This window comes from Bos taurus, chromosome 20 (assembly GCF_002263795.3).
Source record: "Bos taurus isolate L1 Dominette 01449 registration number 42190680 breed Hereford chromosome 20, ARS-UCD2.0, whole genome shotgun sequence".
Taxonomy (NCBI): domain Eukaryota; kingdom Metazoa; phylum Chordata; class Mammalia; order Artiodactyla; family Bovidae; genus Bos; species Bos taurus.
In genome coordinates this window covers 1279933-1293836 of record NC_037347.1, presented here as the reverse complement: position 1 = coordinate 1293836, position 13904 = coordinate 1279933, and positions in this window count along the sequence as shown.

Here is a 13904-nt window from a genome sequence, read left to right as displayed (position 1 = left end):
TCAGTGAGGAGTCTAGAAAGGGATTCTCTTTTTTTGTCTATCTTTGTCACAAAGAATGGTTTCATAAGTAATTCCAGCTGCTCCCTGCCTAATGACAAACTTGTGAGCATCTCCCTACTGCAGTCAAGTATCAGCTTTGTCTGATTAGGTCAGCTCATGGCCTTGTAAGATTCCAGGCATGCAGAGCACTCTAAAGAGTCTCCCATTGTTCCAAGATGCTTTGGAAATGGGTTGGGAATCCTATGAGGAATTTCATTCAAATTCCTCCATGGATTGTGGAGTAAATGCTCTCTGTGCTGACACCCACAAAGCAACAGATGCGGGGCATCTGTGTAAGGTCTCTGTTGGCTCCCAGCTCAGCTTCCTGGAATCCCTGTGGGCCAAGGCTGTTGATTATCTCCAGGACACACTTTCTGTTCTAATGCTTTTCCTTAACACTGAGGTGAAAAGAGTAAGATTCAAAGTCTAGGAGTGCAGAACTTGAGCTCTCTTGTCTCTACTTGAAGTGACTGTGGGACCTTGTAAAACAACCCATAGGATTGGTGGAAAGGTCAGTTCAGTTCAGTTGCTCAGTCATGTCTGACTTTTTGTGACCCCACGGACTGTAGTATGCCAGGTGTCCCTATCCATCACCAACTCCTGGAGCTTGCTTAAGCTCATGTCCATCGAGTCCATGATGCCATCGAACCATCTCATCTTCTGTTGTCCCCTTCTCCTCCTGCCTTCAATCTTTCCCAGCATCAGGGTCTTTTCCAGTGAGTCAGTTCATCACATCAGATGGCCAAAGTATTGGAGCTTCAGCTCCAGCATCAGTCCTTCCAATGAATATTCAGGACTGATTTTCTTTAGGATTGACTGGTTTGATCTCCTTACAGTCCAAGGGACTGTCGAGAGTCTTCTCCAAACCACAGTTCAAAAGCATCAATGAGCCACCTTTGGGCTCCTTGTTGTGGGCCATGGTAACATGCTACAGTCTCTGGAGTCAGTGTGCAGGGGCTGGGAAAGACCTGGCTGGTGGGTCCCTGGCACCCAGCGGCATTGGAGCACCGAGTGGAGGGTCATAGACTACAAGTCATCCAGAGGACCCAAGACACGGTGGCTGCTAATCAACTTTTTCAACAGTGCTTCTTCATAAATGTGTACTCCTGCTAGGGCAATAAGCATTACAACTCCTCTTGAAGTTGATCTGGCAGTTGTCACCATTAGCCACATCATAGAGCTGCAGAGCAGATGACCCCAAAAACTGCAGAACAATTATACCAAAGAAATTCTCACATTGTTAAAAAGTTCTAGGACCCCACACAGATTACCCAACCTGGTGATCTGGCAAAGGGACTGAGAACCCCCAGGGAATTTGTCTTTGGAGGCTAGTGGGATTTGATTAAAGAACTTAAATAGGACTGGGGAAACAGACTCTTGGAGGGCATAAACAAAACCTTGTGCACATCAGGAGCCAGGAGAAAGGAGCAGTGTCCCCACAAGAGACTGAGCCAGACTTACCTGTGAGTGTCCAGGAGTCTCTGGCAGAGGTGTGAGTCAACAGTGGCCTGCTGCAGGGTCAGGGGCACTGAATACAACAGTGCATGCACAAATCCTTTTGAAGGATTATCTTCATTACCCCTATACAACAGCCCCACCCGTCAACAGAAAATTGGATTAAAGGGGAACACAGTCCCACCCATCAACAGGAAATTGGATTAAAGATTTACTGAACATGGCCCCACCCATCAGAACAAGACCCAGTTTCCCCCAAAGTCAGTGTCTCCCATCAGGAAGCTTTCATAAGGCTCTTATCCTTATCCATCAGAGGGCAGGCAGAATGAAAACCATAATCACAGAAAACTAACCAAACTGATCACATGGACCACAGCTTTGTCTAACTCAGTGAAACTATGAGCCATGCCATGTAGCGCCACCCAAGGCAGACCAGTCATGGTGGAGAGATCTGACAGAATGTGGTCTACTGGAGAAGGGAATGGCAAACCACTTCAGTATTCTTGCCTTGAGAACCCCATGAACAGTATGAAAAGGCAAAAACATATGACATTGAAAGATGAACTCCCCAGGTTGGTAGGTGCCCAATATGCTACTGGAGAAGAGTGGAGAAATGGCTCCAAAAAGAAAAAAGATATGGAAAGGTCAGTCAATGAGCTGAGGCAGGCCTTCCTCGGTATACTGTTGGCTCCCAATAAGCAGTGGCTACTATTATCACTCTTGCTGTTAATGGCTATTAATAAGAGAATGTGTATAAATATCCTGAATTGATGAGACAGCCTTATTTTATGGAATTCTCTGAAGTCTGCCTTTCCCAGTCTCATTCCTTCATGGCTGTAGAACATGCTTGTATGTTTTATGGGTATTTTTGGAGTTAGCTCTACTAAGTCGTTTGGTGTGGCTGCTATTTCTAGGTATATTCAAAAGCTGAAGAAGATTCCTCTCTGCTTTGTAAAGCAATTCAGCTGTTACTGATCTGACCCCTTGAGGTCTAGTTTTCTAGGATTGCATAAACCTATCTCTGTTCATTTTATTCATGCACAGCATGATTTTATACACCTGTCTTTGGTTCATTTCTACAAGGAAGAATTGCTTAACAAGTACAGGTTTCCATTTAAAGAGCCATTCACACATTTATATTGTCTTTGGTGTCCCATGAGAAACAGAAAGACTCTACAAGTTGGATTACTTCTATTCTCAGTTAGAATGCCTACCTCCCAAAGAACAGTGTAACCTAATAGCCGGATGTGTGCTTCACTATCTAGGTTTCTCAAATATCAGCAGTGTGAATTCTCCAACCACAGGCCATTATCTGTGAATGGGAATAATAATAATAATAATAATAATAGATACTTTGTAGGGTTTTATAGGATTTAAATGAAACAATTACAGTAAAGAGCTCGGTGCAACACCTAAGTCATAGTAATCCTCAATAAATGGAATATTAGTATTAGGCTTAACACTTGGAATTCAGATGAGAATTGGGATGACTATTCATATTAGTACTCCACGTCTTTGGATGTTCTGTACCTCTGTCTGATTGGCCCTTCCCCTTTCTTCTTTGTAGATACCAAATCATTCTTCAAAATCCAGTTCAAATACCAATATCTCTTCTAGGATACAGCCCCTGGCCCACCAAGTAGAATTTATCCGTCCTCCTAGTATCTTTTAATCTCTCTCCATTGTCATCCTGATCCACCTAAGTGGTCTTTGGTATTAAGGTCGCTGTCTCTCCTGCTAGACTGCTTCCCAAGAAGTGGGCACCGGTTCCAGATCATATCTGCACCACCTATCAGGTTTGCAGAACCCGACAGAGCTGACCATTCTTAAATGCTCCATAATTTGAAAAGAGGTTCAGAGACTGTTTAAGAGACCAGCAGATCCAGAAGTGCCCAGGGATCTGATGACAAAGGAAATTTGAGATGCGACCCTTCAATCCAGCTGCACTGTGTGACTTCTAGGCAGTGTTTCCTTTCACAGGAGGCAGGCCCAAGTGTGCTCAGTTCAGGGCACATTGAAGAAGTTTCTGAAAATTGCGCCATGTCTTTGCCTGCCCGGAAAGACGGGACCTAGTGAGTGACTCTGGATTGTCTTGCTGTCAGATGCAGTGAAGACACTGCCACGTGTGACAGGGAGTGTGGAGAGGAGGCATGGCACTTTTAGGTTGTTGGCATTGCTTTACTCACTTCGTAGATAGGAGAGTTGAGTGCTTCATGCCAGTCCTGCTTCTGTTCGTACCCTTTTATTCAGGAAGGGCTTCTTTCTTCTTGGTGTTTATTGCTGTGAGTCACTTCTCTGTGCACCAGATGGAAGCTGTTGCAGAAGCTTCTGGCTTCTGTGAAGAAACGTGGTTTAGGATGGAGGATCACACTGAGAATGGGACAGGGGAAGGAAGCTGGGCTGGGGACATGTAGATTTGTTTTCAGATGGAATTAAGCTCCTAGACTCCTCCCTCTAGTCCCACAAGATTTGATCAGTTCTCTAGAGATACTTCTCATGTGTTTTCCCTCTTGCTTTTTGAGCCCATCTGCACGTTTGCAGGAGAAATTTAATCTGTATGTGCTCATTCATTAAACTCATTAAGCTGTGTTTGATGAGAATGATTTTGTAACTGCGAATCCTTTAAAGTTTACTCCTGGAAGCTATGATTTGCTGTTTGTGAACTTGGGCACTTGGGTCTGAGATAGTTGTTCTTCAGGCCTCTTGTTCTAAACTGTGACTTCACTTCATTTCAAAAAGGGTCAAAGAGCCTGTGTCTCATGATCATAATGCAGCATTGGCACCATATCTGTCCATCTAGGTCCAGAAGCTTTTAGAACCCCCAAGGTCTTGATCTTTTAGACTTAGTACAGGGCCTCCCTTGTAGCTCAGTCAGTAAAGAATCTGCCTGCAGTGCAGGAGACCCAGGTTCAATCCCTGGATTGGGAAGATCCTCTGGAGAAGGAAATGGAAACCCACTCTAGTATCCTTGGCTGGAAAATCTCATGGACAGAGGAGCTTGGTGGGCTGTAGTCCTTGGGGTCGCAAAGTTGGGCACGATTGAGCGACTAACACTTACTTACTTACTTACAGGTTATGTCACTTCCATGAAACTTGTTCTAATAGCTGGACTGGACATATCTTCCTCAATTTGATTCTCTATCTCTCTTCTATCACTGTTTATTTCTTTTTTGTATTACAGATATACCTGATGTCCTTTACTTGATGATGATTGACATAGATAGTGCTTAAGAGCCTAAGTTTTGGAATCAGGGACACCAGGGCTGTCTTGAGTTGATGGGCATCCCGCCTTGGAAAACTCAAAATCTCTGTGCCTTGATTTCCTGTCTTCATTTAAAACTTCTTTTAAAACTGAATGTTGTGAAAGAGAACATATAGAAATCATTAAATATCCAGTTTAATGAATTCCTATAAAGTGGACACCCCCAGGTCATACCAGTCAGTGCACAACATAGACTTTGGAAGCCCTCTCTGTGGCCTTCTGTCATCACACTTCGTTCCTTTCCCTAAATATAACTACAGTCGCAGGGTGATGTAGCGATTAATCATATGATGAATTATATGATGATAACTTTTTTACATTTCTTTAGATTTACCATATGAATACTGTGGCTTGAATGTTAAAATGGAAATCTCTAGTCTGTATTATTTTTTGCATGGTTTCTCTTCCTCAGTATGACATTTGTGTGACTCAGTCACCTTGTTGTATGTGGCTGTAATTCACTCATGTTTTTTACTGCCTAGTATTCCAATATACTACAGTTTAAATAGCCATTCTACTTGTGATGGACATTTGGGATATTCCCAATTTGGGGCCATGACTGTATGCTGCTACAAACTTTTTTATCCATGTCTTGTGGAGCATATGTGTATGAGTTTCAGAATTGCTGGGTCACAGGCATGTATTATCTCTAAATTTTGTAGATAATGCAGAAGTGTTCCCAAGGTGTGTCACTTCACACTTTCCATCACTTTCCATCTTTACGAACACTTGATAGTGTCCATCTTTTAGTTTTAGCTATTTGGATAGGTAAGTTGTAATATTTCACCTTGGTTTTAATTTGCCTTTTCTTGATGATAGATAGGTTGTATACCTTTCCTTATGTTTTTGGATTATTTTAATTTTCTCTTTTGCAAAGGACTTGTTACAGTCTCCTCTATTTTCCATTTCTTTCTTTGCCTGTTTTTCTGCTGGATTGCCTGTCTTATTTTTATCCATTTGTTAGAATTCTTTATACGCCCTGGATATGAGTCCTTTGTGAGTTATGTGTTTTGCTAATATGTGTCACACTCTGTGTGAAAATACCTTTTTACTTGCTTAATTGTACATTTTGAGGAAATAAAGTTCTTAATATTAATGTGGTCAAAGTTATCATCCTAGTGTTTATTATGTCACATTTAAGAATTTCTATCTCAAACCAGTTATAAAGATAATCTCCTTTATTATAATCTAAAATGTTATTGTTCACTTTTCATATTTAGTCTATAATCCACCTAGAATTGTTTTTTTGTTAATTTTTTGATTGAGTCAAATCTAGTTTTCCCATATGCATACTGAATCATCTCAGCAAAATTTATTGAAAAGACCATCCTTCCCCTACTTCTCTAAAATTTTTAGCATAAATCAAATTCCCATTTATTGTGTAGATCTGCTTTTATTATGAGTCATCAGTCTGTTTGTCTAACTTGATACAAGTAGAGATTACCTTAATTATGGTAACTTTATAATAAATCTTAATATCCAATAGAGCAAGTCTTTCCACCTTGTTTTCCTTCTTTAGGTTGTCTTTGCTATTTTTTGTAATTTGCATTTCTATTTGTATTTTTAAATCACATTGAAAAATTCACCAGAAAAGGTTTTGAGATTTATTTTTAAGGCAAAAATCAAGCTGGAGAATTGAATACTTGTGTGATAATGAGTGTTCTAATTAACAATCAATGTATCTCTATTTTGTACTTAAAATCTTTTTTCATTATATTTTGAGTATTCTATGAAAAGGTCTTACAGATTTTGTTAGATTCATTCTTAGGAATTTGACTTTTTGGATCTAATATAAAATAGATAAAATTTATTTGCCAACTGCCACTTGAATTTGGAAATGCAATTTATTTTATATATCAATCTTGTTAATTTTAGTTTGCTTAGTCATTTCATTTAGATTATTTCCTATATTTACATTTTAATTTTTCTTTGTTTCTTCCCAGACCTCATTTTTCTTCTGTCTGAAGAACATCTTCTACTATTTTCTTTAGTGCAGGTCCACTGGCAGCAAAGTCTATTGGTTTTATCTTGGTCTGAAAATGACTGTATTTAATCTTAAAATTTTTTTTTCCAGTTTGTTTGTTTGAATCAGGATCCCATTAAAGTCAATACATGGTAATTATTGCTCAATAAGATTTTAAATTACTGAAACCTATAGTTACACTCAGCAGTGGCCACAGGACTGGAAAATGTCAGTTTTCATTCCAATCCCAAAGAAAAGCAATGCCAAAGAATGTTCAAACTATCACACAATTGCACTCATCTCACATGCCAGCAAAGTAATGCTCAAAATTCTCCAAGCCAGGCTTCAACAGTACATGAACCATGAAATTCCAGATGTTCAAGCTGGATTTAGAAATGGCAGAGGAAACAGAGATCAAATTGCCAACATCTGTTGGATCATAGAAAAAACAAGACAGTTCCAGAAAAAACATCTACTTCTGCTTTATTGACTATGCCAAAGTCTTTGACTGTGTAGATCACAACAAACTGTGGAAAATTCTTCAAGAAATGGGATTACCAGACCACCTTACCTGCCTCCTGACAAATCTGTATGCAGGTCAAGAAGCAACAACTAGAACTGAACATGGAACAATGGACTGGTTCCAAATAGGAAAAGGAGTACATCAAGGCTGTATATTGTCAACCTGTTTATTTAACTTATATACAGAGTACATCATGTGAAATGCCAGGCTGAATGAAGCACAAGCTGGAATCAAGATTTCTGGGAGAAATATCAATAACCTCAGATATGCAATTGATACCATCCTTGTGGCAGAAAGTGAAGAGAAACTGAAGAGCCTCTTGATGAAAGTAAAAGAGGAGAGTGAAAAAACTGGCTTAGAACTCAGCATTCAGAAAACTAAGATCATGTTATCAGTCCCATCACTTCATGGCAGATAGATGGGGAAACAATGGAAACAGTGAAAGACTTTAAGGGCTCCAAAATCACTGCAGGTGTTCACTTCTGCCATGAAATTAAATGACTACTGCTCCTTGGAAGAAAAGCTATGACCAAACTAGACAGCATATTAAAAAGTGGCGACATTACTTTGCCAACAAAGGTCTATCTAGTCAAAGCTATGGTTTTTCCAGTAGTCGTGTATGGATGTGAGGGTTGGACCATAAGGAAAGCTAGGTGCTGAAGAATTGATGGTTTTGAACTGTGGTGGTGGAGAAGACTCATGACAGTCCCTTGGACTACAAGGAGATCCAACCAGATCCAACTGATTTCCAATCCTAAAGGAAATCAGTCCTGAATATTCATTGGAAGGACTGATGCTGAAACTGAAGCTCCAATACTTTGGCCATCTTATGTGAAGAACTGACTTATTGGAAAAGATCCTGATGCTGGGAAGGATTGATGGCAGGAAGAGAAGGGGATGAAACAGGATGAAGATGGTTGGATGGGATCACCAACTCAATGGACATGAGTTTGAGCAAGCTCCAGGAGTTAAGCCTGGTGTACTGCAGTCCATGGAGTTGCAAAAAATCAGACAGGTCTGAGAGACTGAACTGAACCTATAGTTACAGGTGCTATGGAGAACCAATAGTTCTGTCCATCTCGTTTTTTTCTTACAACTTACGTTTTGAAAGTGGCATCATTTTTCTGATAGAGTTTCCCCATAAATGTAGTTTTACTGATAGCATCTGTGAAGTTTCACTTAACACATTCCTCCTTCCTTATATTTTTCATGAATTGGTAGTTAAGGGACTTATTTTCTATTGAACTGCAGATTCAGTTATTCGATATTGAGCCCTTACTATTCAGACATGGTAGGGAGCCCTTTCATCAAGAGGCACAAAATAACTATTTGCCTCTTTTTTTTTTCTGATGACAGAAGTTATTGATCGATTCTAATTGTTTTGTCAATAACATATACTACCTCAGACAACTTATTTTGGTTGTCTGAAGCCTCTCATCTAGTACTTTCTGTGAAAAGTACTAAAGAGGATAATATTCTTACATGTTTATGGTTTGAGCTTTTATCTTTGAAGGATAGTTTGATTAGATAAATAATCAACTCATAGTACCCTCCATGGGAATTTTAAATATATTACAGAATTGTCTTCTGACAAAGTATAGCTCTTGCAAAGTCAAATTGTATATATATATATATATATATATATATATTTTGTGTGTGTGTGTGTGTGTGTGTAAATGATTTGGTGATTTTTTCTGGATAGCCAATGTAGAATTTTTCTACCTTGGTAAAGTTTTATTGTTTTTCTAGAGTATATTTGGTATTGGTTATTCTGGTTTATGGAGAAGGCAATGGCATCCCACTCCAGTACTTTTGCCTGGAAAAGCCCATGGATGGAGGAGCCTGGTGGGCTGCAGTCCATGGGGTTGCTAGAGTCGGACACGACTGAGCGACTTCACTTTCACTTTTCACTTTCATGCATTGGAGAAGGAAATGGCAACCCACTCCAGTGTTCTTTCCTGGAGAATCCCAGGGACGGGGAAGCCTTGTGGGCTGCCGTCTCTGGGGTCGCACAGAATCGGACACGACTGAAGTGACTTAGCAGCAGAAGCAGCAGCAGCATTCTGGTTTAATTTATCAAGCTAAGCAGTATGTCCTATCAATTTGTACTTTAATGTCTTACTTTTTTTTAATTTCCACAAAGTTTTCTTGAATTATGGTTAAACATTTTTCTACTGCTTTGATTTACTTTTTTAAATAAGAAATTATAAGTATACATTCATGGAAATTTGCCTGCATGTGTGCTCAGTCGCTTCAGTTCTATCCAACTCCGTGCAACCCTTGGACCATGGCCCGCCAGGCTCCTCTGTCCATGGGATTTCCCAGGCAAGAATACTGGAGTGGGTTGCATTTTCCTCCTCCAGGGGATCTTCCCAACCCAGGGATTAAACCTGCATCTCCTGCATGTTCTGCATCACAGGCGGATTTCTTTACCACTCAGCCACCCAGAGAGCCTTGGAATTTTCTGTCAAATGATCTTTGTCTTTTCATTTCTCCTTTTTATCTTCTAGTTTTCTTTTTGTTTTAATACTTTTTTATTTATTTGGCTGTGTCAGGTCTTAGTTGCAGCACTCAGTCGGTATCTTCAGTGTACTGACAGGCTCTCTCGTTGTGGCATGTGGGCTGCAGAATGCACAGGCTTTGTTGCCCTGTGGCTTGTAGAATCTTAGTTCCCTGACCAGGGATCGAACCCACATCCCCTGCATTGGAAGACAGATTCTTAACTACTGAACCATCTAGTTTTCTTAAGGCATTACTTATTTTGTTTACCCCCAAGTTCTTTAGAGTTTAATCTTCATTTCTGAAATACATTTGCTTTCCTTTCCTTTCTCTTTCTCTGAATTCCATCACTTTTTTTAGTTTTAAAATTTCTGATGTATGCTATTCTGTTATATCTTTGTTGATTTTCTTAAAATCTTTTAGTCTTGTTTGATGTATTGCAATCTTTATCTGTGCACATATCTTTCTAGGGTAGTTTCAGTGTCTAGAGGAATGTTATTCTGCTCTTTATTTTTTTAATCAGAATTTCAAATGAACAGTGATCAAAGTTCCTTTCATTTTATTTACGTGTGAAATTCATATTTTGGAACTTTTAGGGAAGGAAGATAGTTTTTTCTAGGTTTGTTACTCAAGAGCTCCTCCTTCCTGGTTTTTCTAACATGTCAGAAAGATATGCCTTTTGATGATGGCTGTTCTGACTGGTATGAGTGTGTGTGCTCATTCGCTTCAGTTGTGTCCAACTCTTTGCAACCCTATGGACTGTAGCCCTCCAGGCTCCTCTCTCTGTGGAATTCTCCAGGCAAGAATACTGGAGTGGATTACCATGCCCTCCTGCAGGGGATCTTCTCAACTTGGGGACTGAACCCACGTCTGCCTTCATCTCCTGCATTGTAGGTGGATTCTTTACCCACTGAGCCACATGGGAAGCCTCTGACTGGTGGCCATCATCAAAAAATCTACAAACAATAAATGCTGGAGAGGATGTAGAGAAAAGAGAATCCTCTTGCACTGTTGGTGATAATATAAGTTGGTACAGCCATTATGGAGATCAGTATCAAGATTCCTTAAAAAAAAAAAAAAGGAATAAAGCTACCATATGACCCTGCAACCTCACTCCTTGGCATAATTACCCTGAGAAAACTGTAATTAAAAAAGACTCATGTACCCCAGTGTTCTTTGCAGCACTATGTACAATACCCAGGATATGCAATCAGCTTTGAAGTCCACTGAAAAATGAATGGGTAAAGAAGTTGTGATCAGTCAGTTCAGTCACTCAGTCGTGTCCGACTCTTTGTGACCCCATGGACTGAGGCAAGCCAGGCTTCCCTGTCCAACATAAACTCCTGGAGTTTACTCAAACTCATGTCCATCGAGTTGGTGATGCCATCCAACCATCTGATCCTCTGTTGTCCCCTTCTCCTGCCTTCAGTCTTTCCCAGGATCAGGGTCTTTTCTAACGAGTCAGTTCTTCACATCAGGTAGCCAAAGTATTGGAGCTTCAGCTTCAGCATCAGTCCTTCCAATGAATATTCAGGACTGTATTCCTTTAGGATTGACTGGTTGGATCTCCTTGAAGTCCAAGGGACTGTCAAGAGTCTTCTCCAACATACAGTTCAAAACCATCAATTCTTTAATGCTCAACTGTCTTTATATTCCAACTCTCACATCCACTCATGACTACTGGAAAAACCATAGCTTTGACTAGACGGACCTTTGTTGGCAAAGTAATGTCTCTCCTTTTCAGTGTGCTGTCTAGGTTGGACATAACTTTTCTTCCAAGAAGCAAGTGTCTTTTAATTTCACAGCAGAAATCACCATCTGCAGCGATTTTTGGAGCCCAAGAAAATAAAGTCTATCGCTGTTTCCATTGTTTCCCCATCTGTTTGCCTTGAAGTGATGGGATAAGGTGCCATGAGTTAGTTTTCTGAATGTTGATTTTAAAGCCAACTTTTTCACTCTCCTCTTTCATTTTCATCAAGAGGCTCTTTAGTTCTTCTTTCCTTTCTGCCATAAGGGTGGTATCATCTGCATATCTGAGGTTATTGGTATTTTACCCAGCAATCTTGATCTCAGCTTGTGCTTCATCCAGCCAGGCATTCAGCAGGGTGACAGTATACAGCCTTGATGTACTCCTTTCCTTATTTGGAACTGGTCCATTGTTCCATGTTTGGTTTTAATTGTTGCTTCTTGACCTGCACACAGATTTATCAGGAGGCAGGTAACGTGGTCTGGTATTACCACCTCTATAAGAATTTCCCACTGTTTGTTGTAATCTACACAGTCAAAGCAGAGAAGGCAATGGCACCCCACTCCAGTATTCTTGCCTGGAGAATCCCAGGGATGGGGGAGCCTGGTGGGCTGCCGTCTATGGGGTCACACAGAGTCGGACACGACTGAAGCGACTTAGCAGCAGCAGCAGCACACAGTCAAAGACTTTGGCATAGTCAATAAAACAGATGTCTTTCTGGAATTTTCTTACTTTTTGTGTGATCCAGCAGATGTTGGCAATTTGATCTCTGGTTCCTCTGCCTTTTCTAAATCCAGCTTGAACATCTGGAAGTTCATGGTTCATGTACTGTTAAAGCCTGGCTTGGAGAATTTTGAGCATTACTTTGCTAGCGTGTGAGATGAGTGCAATTGTGCGGTAGTTTGAGCATTCTTTGGCATTACCTTTCTTTGGGATTGGAATGAAAGCTGACCTTTTCCAGTCCTGTGGCCACTGCTGAGTTTTCCAAAGTTGCTGGCATGTTGAGTGCACCGCTTTACCAGCATCATCTTTTAGGATTTGAAATAGCTCAACTGGCATTCTATCACCTCCACTAGCTTTGTTCATAGTAATGCTTCCTAAGGCCCACTTGACTTTGCATTTCAGGGTGTCTGGCTTTAGGTGAGTGATCTGGGTGGTTATTTGGTTCATGAAGATCTTTTTGTACCTTCTTCTGTGTATTCTTGCCACCTCTTCTTAATACCTTCTGCTTCTGTTAGGTCCATACCATTTCTTTCCTTTATTGTGCCCATCTTTGCATGAAATGCTCACTTGATATCTCTGATTTTCTTAGAGAGATCTCTAGTCTTTCCCATTCTATTGTTTTCCTCTATTTCTTTGCACTGATCACTGAGGGAGGCTTTCTTGTCTCTCATAGCTGTTCTTTGGAACTCTGCATTCAAATGGGTATATCTTTCCTTTTCTTCTTTGCCTTTAGCTTCTCTTCTTTTCTCAGCTATTTGTAGGGCCTCGTTAGACAACCATTTTGCCTTTTTGCATTTCTTTTTCTTGGAGATGGTCTTGATCACTGCCTCTTGTGCAATGTGATGAACCTCTGTCCATAGTTCTTCAGGCACTCTCTCTATCAGATCTAATCCCTTCTATCTATTTGTCACTTCCACTGTATAATTGTAAGGGATTTGAGTTAGGTCATACCTGAATGGTCTAGTGGTTTTCCCTGCTTTCTTCAATTTAAGTCTAAATTTGGCAATAAGGAGCTCATGATCTGAGACAGCCAGTCCTGGTCTTGTTTTTGCTGACTGTATAGAGCTTCTCCATCTTTGACTGCAAAAAACATAATCATCTGATTTCGGTATTGACCATCTGATGATGTCCATGTATAGAGTCTTCTCTTGTGTTGTTGAAAGAGGGTGTTTGCTGTGACCAGTGCGTTCTCTTGGCAAAACTCTGTTATCCTTTACCCTGCTTCATTGTGTACTCCAAGGCCAAATTTGCCTGTTACTCCAGGTATCTCTTGACTTCCTACTTTTACATTCCAGTCCCTTATAATGAAAAGGACATCTTTTGGGGGTGTTAGTTCTAGAAGGTTTTGTAGGTCTTCATAGAACCATTCAACTTCAGCTTCATTAGAATTACTGGTTGGGGCATAGATTTGTATTACTGTGAAGTTATGACTATTACTCAGCCATAAAAAAACAAATTTGAGTCAGTTCTAGTGAGGTAGATGAACCTAGATCCTATTAAACAGAGTGAAGTAAGTCAGAAAAGCAAATATCGTATATTAATCCATATATATGAAATCTAGGGAATCTGCTTCCCTGACAGCTCAGCTTTCAGAATTTTCCTGCCAGTGCAGGAGCACTGGAGACACAAGTTCAGTCCCTGCATCGGGAAGATCCCCTGGAGGAGGAAATAACAACCAGCTCTAGTATTCTTG